Source organism: Protopterus annectens, chromosome 2.part2, assembly GCF_019279795.1.
Source record: "Protopterus annectens isolate FY-2018-M chromosome 2.part2, PAN1.0, whole genome shotgun sequence".
NCBI lineage: Eukaryota > Metazoa > Chordata > Ceratodontiformes > Protopteridae > Protopterus > Protopterus annectens.
In genome coordinates this window covers 965,153,802-965,164,561 of record NC_056730.1, presented here as the reverse complement: position 1 = coordinate 965,164,561, position 10,760 = coordinate 965,153,802, and positions in this window count along the sequence as shown.

The window sequence follows — 10,760 nt, the reverse complement described above, 5'->3', positions numbered from 1 at the left end:
GCTACTGTAGATATACACATGTATATACCTATGTTATGGTACAGCAATTATGGGTAACATATGTTCAGACTGGGCATATGTTAGTGGGAGGTCCAATCAACTAACGTCTACCTCCCACACCCCCCCAGCTAAGCCGGTGAGACATACAGACATGCAATAAAGGTAAATGCACCACTGCTTTCCAGACCACTGGCAGGAAAGTACCAGTGGGAGAGATCTGAAAGGTCTACACTTTAAACATGGATCACGGGGTCCCTTGTGGGACACCAAAAATTTCCCTTATAGGCAACCCAATAATGATTGATGCAACCAGGATGTAGCCATACATGGAACAGTAGGTTGTGCAAGTCTGATAACACATGGTTTCACAAAACATATGACATGTGTCCCGAGACGGGGAGAGTGTCCAGTGTGTAGGGGTGTGTTCATACCCCAGCTGCGCTCACAGTAAGTATGAGTCATGAGTGCTGTAGAGGGGTGTCAGGTAGGGAAATCATGGGTATGCAATAATGGGCCTAAGTGTGCAGGTGTTGATTGGCAGAGATGTATTAGGCCCGCCCCGTGGAATTAATTGATATTCCTATGTGGGCATAGCAGATGCCCATACCTCCCAAACCTGAAGAGCACATCTACTGCATAGTCCGTAAACCATTGGGGGAACACATAGGGACTATATCAGTGCCCTCTACCCGATTATCATGGACATCCATGATTACGAATCAAAATCTAACACAGTCCTAACTAAACCCTTCCAGAACTAATGATATTAGGTGGATAGGTGGCGGAATACATGTAATGACTAATGACAACATGTATGAGTCATAAACAGCATGTACCTCGACAAATGTGAATGAATACATATGCCCTGTGACTGTCAATGTGTCAGGTTAATAGAACCAAACGTGTCCCTGAGGGTGTTATGCAGTGTCTCTTATACAGTGTTCATTCTCGCCCATTCATATGTGAGGTCTGCTAGTGACGGAAAGTGCATATTCCGCTGACTACCTTAGGTAGATGATAGCATAATAGGTTGGGATTTCCACCTGTTCACTTTTGTGAGGGACACTCTCCTATGGGCAGTTGTGTCCTGCAAAATAAATGTTATTATGGCACATGGCCTGTGATTTCGGGCAAAGAATCCATATATTGTCTGTAGTGGTTATATAAAACTATTATGTTGTATCTGAAACACCTAGATGTTATAGGAAACTGTATTAGCAACTATAATGCTACAAGAATAACCTTTACTTATGCAAACCAGTGAAATAGTCAATTTTCTACTGGCTGTGGGTATGTGTTGCCTTGCCAAATCTGACATCTCTACATATAGGTCCTATAGGGCTGCCACCTTTTCAAATGGCCAAAGTGGGACCTACTCCGTAGAAATGTCAGACAGACCAGGTCAGAACATACCTACAGCCGTGCATAGTGCAGAAATAAACATATTAGCACAAATCAAAGCTTAGTCTAGCAGCAGTCAAGTTGCTTATGCTACTTCACATAACATATAGAAGTGTCATTTATACAATAACTGTTACATGCAACTATTAGAAAAACGTAGAATATAATATTGTCCTGTAATCAGGACATTTGCTATGCTTAGATTATTTTTGCTTGACACATACGTCTAAGGAGGGACTGTCCCACGCAAAGTGGGACAGGTGTTAATCATAAAGTCTCACTTCGGCCAATTTAAAAGGTGGAAAACCTACAATAGGTATGCAGTAGCATGACCCGGCAGACGTATGTGGTTCCCACAACACATTTACTTGTCTGCATTGCAGAGTATCGGTTCCCATGAATCAGCCAGATGGGAGCAGATTGTATGAGGAACACGCATATAATATGATTAACTCCCTGGACAGGCTGCCGATTCCGTACAGTCAAACGCCATGCCGTTGGCTAATGGTCAGCCATACCCGATACTGTAATCATGTAGTCTAATGTAATAGGCATCACAAGGGATCGCGCCCATCCAGCGTGAGTAACAAATGCAAGCACCAATGTCGGTGCATGTGCAAGTGAGGAAGCGAGTGGGTGTAAGCGTGTTTGGCTACCAGTATGCGAGTATTGCACTGTTAAAGAAATGTGGATTCTAAACAAGTATAAGAAGCTGTAACCAGAGGTCAGCAGTGCTTAACACCACGCAAACCCACGCACAACGGCTCCCAACTGCTGCAATGTGCCTAACTCACTCCGTATCCAATGGCCTTGTTCTGGCCGCAAACAAAGAACCGTCCTTTGCAAGTGTTGGTAGCAACACCCTGCTCACACAGCTAATGTGAATTACCAATACACCATGGCAAATGTACAGACAATAGACAGTACCACACACATAGCATACAGCACAGTCATCCAACAGTATAGCAATGTACCGGCAGATATGTCTGGACCACTGGTGTTTGCAGACCTGGCCGTCTTGTGTTTAAGTGTGTGAGCATGCCCAGTATGACCGTTACGCATGTTGTCGACTGACATTGCCATCATAACTTCATGTGTTTGAGCATGCCCAGTATGGTCAACTGGATCGCATGTGTTACATGTCCAGGTAGTCAGTATTGTGGTGCTGACCTCTGCATTGTACACTGACAGGTGGCATGCTGTGTCTGCAGGGTATCCATCAGGCATGTGGCATTGACTGTTGCTACATTTCTGCACAGCATGGGGGGACATCCAACTGTATCCACATTCCTACACAGCACCGGGGGGGGGCGCACATGACTGTTACATGTGTACGTTGGAAGGAGGGCACAGCTGACAGTTGTACACTTTTGCTACTATTGTACTGGTATGTCAGGTTCTCCATTTCAGTGTGTGGACCTACCTAATGTGCTGGCTAGAGGCATACCAGTGTACTCCAGATCTTAGGTTTGATTACCAACATATTAGTTTCAGACGTCCTAGCCTTCACAACCTACATCCAACTTCCTGGCCTGCTGTAGTCTGTCTGTGTGTGTCTGTGGGGGAGGTCATCCATTGGGCATATTCAGAGGCCATTGTATAGCATTTGTCTGTGTTGGTCTACACCTGCCCAGCTGCTTGAGACTTGTGTGGGCTGTATGTTCAGCCCATTACCTGCAGTGGGTTAGGACACCCTGTGTACTACCGGCTACTATTGTGACCCCAGTATATACTACAGATGTCATGGTGCCACTATGGACGTGTACTGTTCGCTGCCCTAACATTCGGCCACCAAATTCCCTTGCATGCTCACATCCATACCATAGCTACAGGTAAAAACACATTCTAATACAACTGTCAATTGGTAGGTTGATTGACTTACCTTGAGGGTGTGCCAGACCTAAGGATGGTGCTGGAGGGCTGCCTATGTCGGATGCACACAGTGCACTTCTTATACATGGCTGAGCACAGGTAGTGTCATGTTTGGCATCCCTTTTACTGTCTGTGTGAGTCAGAGAGGGTGACATTCCCTGGGTACGTGCATATGCTATGCGTTGCCTCTTTGCCAAGGCCAGGTTATACCGGGCATGCCTCCTTCTGCCTACTGTGTCTGGCTCAGGTAGTTCCTCCTCTGAGTCACTCTGTGCCTGTACAGGCTTTGGCATTGGTGGGGGGCTGTGTGGCCCTGCCCCATGCTGTTCCTGCTGCAGCTGTTTCCACAGGATCATATTGTGTAGCATAGCACATACCATAAAAATATGGGTGAATGTAGCTGGTGAATACTGCAAGGCTCCACCGGATGTGTCCAGACACTGGAACCATGACCTAAGCATCCCAAACACATGCTCAATTATATATCTTGCCTGTGCGTGTGCCTCAATATGGCATAGTTGTTCAGGTGTGTGTGCATTTCTGATGGGTGTCATCAGCCACGGCTCCAGTGGGTACCCAGCATCCCCCACTAGGTGACCATAGGGGATGTCCATATTGGCAAAGTTGTGGTACAGCTGTGTCAGATGCCATATATCGGAATCGTCATAGCTTCCAGGGCAACCAGCACACACATTCAGCATAATGCCCTGGGCATCGCATACGCCTTGGCCCTGTGGTTAATGTAGGCCCTACCCCGCTCACCGGGTGGTGCTTTGATGTATACGTGCGTGCAGGCTATAGCACCCACTACCCCAGGGTAGTCTGCCATTTGGTGGAAGGGACGCATATTGCTGGTTAACACCTCACATGTGTTGAAGAAATGTACATGCTCGCTGGCATGTGGTGACATGGCATCCAGGAACTGGTGAAATACTCTGGATACAGATGCCTGTGAGATCCCCATGATATCCCCATATGTGCTTTGGGAGGTACCTGTGGTTAGTATACCTAGGCCTACACATACCTTGGTATCCACTGGGATGGGTTTCCCTCGGCCTGTTCGATGTGTCAGGTGTGGCCGGCACAGCTCAACAATCTGCTGTAGGAGGTCTCTGTCCACCCCATAGCGCTCCACTATCTCCAGCTCATGTAGCCCCTGGTAGGTTACCCTGGGTCTGTACAGTCTTCTCTGTCTCCTCACTGACGGTTGTTCAGCAGCATTCACATCCCCACCCCCCTCAACCTCCTGCACATGTTGGTCTATGTTGCCTGCTGCAGCCCTTCTCATTTAGTTGGATTGTTTTGTAAAATTTCCCCGCATGTATACACCGGTGGTGTAGAGTGTGGAAAAAAACCCGTGTGTATGGTGCTTGCTCACTTTATCGTAGTGTTCTGGGCTGGGCTGGGCCTGTAATCTGCTGATTGTGATAATTATCACCTGTTTGCCCAGCTTGTTCACCTTGACTACTCTCCTACTGTTGTTGTCCCTCCCAATTGCACTAGGCAGGTATAGATGCACCCCTAGCTTAGGCGTGCTAAGGCAGGAGCAATCCCAAGACACAGGGCTCCAATGTACGTACAGTATGCCTGACAACCCCCCCCCCCATGCTTTCACCTATATTCGAGTCCTGCACCCGGCTATCTATACACATACACTCTTGGGATCTGCATCACACCCTGAGGATAAACGGGATTCGCTATTTTCCACCTCATTTGCATAGTATTGTCTTCTAATGCATAGTTACATGACCCATACTGAGCCTCCAAAATAATAACCACTGCTTACTGTCACGCGGATCCGCACATAACTGGTTGAAAGCGCCTAACTATCACCGTATTCAATGTCCCTTGTCATTCCCAGCAACAAAATAACCACTCTCTATACATCTCGAACCTGGGATCCTGCACACCACAGACGATGTGCTTTACCACTAAGCCATGGCAGATAAACATACATTGGAGGTGATCACGTACAGATCATCCAGCACAGGCATTCAGCAGTATAGGACATGTATTCTATCATGTAGATTTATGTGTGCTAATGTCCACACACACACACACACACACACACACACACACATATATATATATATATATATATATATATATATATATATATATATATATATATATATATATATATATATATATATATATATATATATATATATATATATATATATATATATATATATATATATATAAATATATATATATATATATATATCTATATATATATATATATATATATATATATATATATATATATATATATATATATATCTATATATACACACACACACACACACACACACACATATACATATACACACATACGTAGATATAGAATATATATCACAACAGCGGACTACATGACACCAAAGCATTAGACAACAATGAAAAGGAAACCACATGTGCCTCCTGCATTATGTACTGGTGTTACTATCAAGGCAAGTGTGTTTTGTTGCGTCACAGGGGTCAGACTGTATTAAGGGTAAGATTAGGGCAGCTGACATTTACTCACCAGATCTATTGGCGAATGTATGTGTATGTCTTGCCAACCCAGTCTCTTGGGCAATTGTGACATTTATGGACACTATATAGGAAAACAACAAAGCACACTCAACACATCCTGGAGCTAGCCATTTACAGATACCAGCACATAGGATATGATTGCCAAACACACACACCTGTCATGCCTTAGACTAAAACACCTATCTGTCTATTCTATTACACTACAGCATTATGCAGTTACAGAATACACTACAGAGATTTCTGGGACACAGCACTCCCAGAGGCATACTTCTAGGTGGGTGACATCATCAGCAATGGAAAATACACTGATAGGGATTGTATGGAGTGTGAGCAGTCTAAAAGCATTATTCTGACCCCACGCAGGCAGAAACACAGACAGTTGGCATGGCTGAGATTAGAACACAGACCTAACTATCTTATCACACTACAGCATTACACAGTTACAGAACACGCTACTAAGATTAGTGGAACACAGTCCTCCCAGAGGCATACGTCTAGGTGGGTGACATCATCAGCAATGGAAAAGATTCCGATAGGGATTGTATGGAGTGTGAGCAGTCTAAAAGCTTTATTCTGTCCCCAAGCAGAAGGAAACACACACACACACACACACACACACACACACACACACACACACACACACACACACACACACACAGTTGGCATGGGTGTGATTAGAACACAGACCTAATTATCTTATTACACTACAGCATTACGCAGTTACAGAACGCACTATCAAGACTGCTGGGACACAGTACTCCCAGAGGCATACTTCTAGATGGGTGGCATCATCAGCAATGGAAAAGATGCCGATAGGGATTGTATGGAGTGTGAGCAGTCTAAAAGCATTATTCTGTCCCCAGGCAGACAGAAACACACACACACAGTTGACATAGCTAGAGATTAAAGCACAGACCTCACTACCTTATCACATTGCACAGTTACAGAATGCACTACCAAGATTACTGGGACACAGCACTCCCAGAGGCATACTTCTAGATGGGTGACATCATCAGCAATGGAAAAGACGCCAATAGGGATTGTATGGAGTGTCTAAAAGCATTATTCTGTTTCGATGCAGATGGAAACACACACACACAGTTGGCATCGCTGGGATTAGAACACAGACCTAACAACCTTATCACACTACAGCATTACGCATTTACAGGACATGCTACCGAGATTACTGGGACATAGTACTCCCAGAGGCATACTTCTAGGTGGGTGACATCATTAGCAATGGAAAAGATGCCGATAGGGATTTTATGGAGTGTGAGCAGTCTAAAAGCTTATTACTGTCCCCAGGCAGATGGATACAACCACATGCCAGTGGTGTGATCAGGACAACTGCCTATCTACGGACCACTATTACAATACTACATAGATACGAGCCGAGCCACAGACACTACACCTTTCAAGACTGTCAATATGACCTTCTAGGAATGCAGACATCGACATGGATGCTGGCAGTTATGATGTACATACCTGTGAACCAGTGTATTCAATGTAGGAATCCATCCTGAAGTGGGGTATGGCCATCTGTTGCCTGGACGACCACTATCGCTATACAGGGTTACAATGGCCATGCCCATACACATAGAGGCACATAACCAACACAAGGTGTCACTGGGCATGCTCACACACTTAGTAGCACACGGCCGTTTGGAATGCACTATGTGTCTATCTACACAACGTCATACTGGGCATGCTCACACACTTAGTAGCAAAGGGCTGTTTTGTATGCACTCTGATTCTAAACATGGAAGAGCACAGTGGTGTCAATAGTTGTCATTGTTAGCATGAATGCTCCACTACATATATCTGACACCGGTCTTCTACACAACGTCTGCTGCTGTCCGTCACCTTAGATTTACCAATCTAAACCTGGCACACTAATACCACCCGTGGTGATGTCCTGCCAGGAGTGGCTACTTCACCCATATAGTGCCATTCATAGACGAATGTCCTGAGACCAGGTTAACACCCTGACACCTAGAGGACAACTGCATTGTATGTACATGCTAAACAGTGCTAGATGTATAGCATTCGTAATCACAGCTGCCAATGTAGATCCAACAATGGGGAATACTGACATCTGTGCAGTGAGGAACACCTGGCTGAAGGCTCAGTTGTGCACAGTAGCACTACCACCATATACCTCGGATACAGACATGTTGGCCATAACACCGTTACGGACCGCTGCAGGTGGTGGTGGTGTCCCCACGTACATGAAGGCCACTCACATGTACTGACCAGTACACCCTCAAAAGCCATCATAGATGTGTCAGGTGCAAATCACAGTGTCAAAAGCCGCATTCTAGGATGTAGCCCTCAGACATCACCATGTCCTTTGACCAGCAACACACATCCATACATGTGGTAAAACATATATTAGTACAACACCATGTGACCAATGACCAGTGGACTGTACCTAGGTCTACAGCAACTGTGCAGACTACCCATGTACTGACACAGTTGCATCATGTGTTATGCAAAGCAATGATACCACTGTTCGTAACCAGGTCGGCTGTACACATAACAGGGGCCCTGGGTCATATATAGCTGTAACAGATGACTGCTGCTGTACACCAGTAAACACCCTCATGTTTGGATATGACATACATGTACCTGCCGTGGATATGTACATGTCCCACACACACACAACACATATGTACATAGCATAGCTGTTGCTGTCCTTCGTGCAGACAGGTGGCTACAGCAATTACACACATGCACATGGAAGGGAGGTCCATGGCTGTTGAATGCTAACAGTACATAAGGTGTGATAGCAATGCTGACTGAGTTAACATTCCCTCTGTACTGGATACCCATGACAACTATCATATCATACTACAGTCCATGTGTCATGTATGTCATCACACATGTCCACCAATTGCAATTCCTACAAACATGGCTAAATGACAGGAATGTAGGACCTACACACATGTACATGTAGCGGTGTGCATTCAGCTACCATGCGTGTGCAGTAGCTGATGTTTGCAGGTGATCTGTGTCTTACTACAACATGCAGTTGCAATGCAGCCCCATCATTGCCAACTGTATATGGTGAAATACTGACAGTATGGTAAGATGTACATCAGGTATGGACGGATGTGTGGACATAAGGTGGTGGGCCATCTTTGCAGATGGAAGTTTGCTGAAGACAGCTCACAGGTGTGTCACAAGCCATCCTACCATTACATGTGCAAACACTAAGCTATGTTTCTGTTAATTGAAGGGGAAGACATACAACCTACACAGCGGTCAGGGTGTCACTGACTGTAAATCACTTGACACCTGTAACACTTAAGACTTACCATGTGCATATATCAGCACAATAGACAAAGGTAGCATCGGTACACATTGTAATGCGGGCAATACTGCTGCATGTCTGTCATACTTATCATAAGATAGCAGGTGTTTGATTCACAGTACTGCCATGTATGTTTGCTTGTGTGTCCATATATGCCATGTATAGTGGGGAATACATCCCAATTGTTACTCACACCCCTGTACACTGTTGTAGAGATGTGTAAATACTGCAGTGTAGAAAGCAAGACATAGGCAGGTGTGGAGTGTGTGTATCACACATATCTGAGCTATCTGTATGTGCATGACATAGGTGCATTCAATTGTGGACTCCACACTGTGTGCGTGTATGTATGTATGCATGTATGGCTGTCTGATCCATGGAGTGAGGATGTATGTTACCATAGTGAACAGCTAGGACCCCTAACCCCTCCAGGTGATGCAATCTACTACCCTGTTGATGCTGTCGATCTTAGGCATTACTGACTACCTGCACATGTTCATTCTCTGTGTCACGTCATGTGGGTGCAGAGTACTGTAATGGTGATTACCACATAGGCAGGGGTCCTCACCTCAACACTATCAAGTGTGTATGTGTGTTACAGTGTTGTTGACCCCGTGAGTGTGGGCGTGTTACTGTGTCTGAATACATGTGTGTGTGTGTGTGTGTGTGTGTGTGTGTGTGTGTGTGTGTGTGTTCTCATCCTGTAATGTGAATGTGTATTACTGCTCCACAGTGAGGCCTCAAGCTATCAACTGGCCTCTACCCTTGTCATCAGCTAGACCGCTATGTAAACTCCCCGCCCCATGTAACTGTACCTGTGATGTCACCTGATATGGATGTCACGTCTCTAGCCACTGTAGCTTAGTACACAGCTCCCATGCTCCTGGATCAGTAGATGTGTAGACATCTTTGGAATGTCAGCCTTTCTAACAGTGAGGTTGAAGCTACGTATAGCATGCAGGTATTGCCATATATGCCTGTGAGTAGTCCACATTTACACATGGAAAACTGCAAACACTGGTACTCAATGGCACATGCAATTAGACCTGAAGAAGAGAAGCAGGACATCATTACCAACATGCTGTTATTGTTGTTACGAAGACACATACTGTGAACAGAAAACAATGCATTCTAAACCTGTACTACATGGTATGTCTGCTGCGTGTCAAAAGTACACAACAATTGTAATCTACACTTATCTCCCTATTCTGTTCACCCTGTGCATCAGTCCAGATGAGCAAGTCCCTGCACCTGTGGTGTGGATGACAGCGATGCAGGACAGGAATCATCATATGCACAGGGTGATAATGTTTGCCAGGGGCCTAGGCTGCACCAGTGGATGATGACATCATGTGTGTGGGTTAGGGCCTGTGATCTAATTGGCCATGTGTGGTTATTATGCATGTGAGTGTTGTGGTGCCCTACAGATGTTTCTGGTGTGTGCGTGTATGTGTGCACACAGTTCTGCCATGTGTCTGGCCTACACAGGGGTATTATTGACAGCTCCAGACTGTACAGACCAGGTTTTACAGCTCACAGTGTCCGGCCACGGCCACGCGATCTGTGCCTGCCAGGGATTGCATGGGCACAACCAGGCAGAGGTGCAGATTGGGTACTGTCTGATGACACATGTCCATTG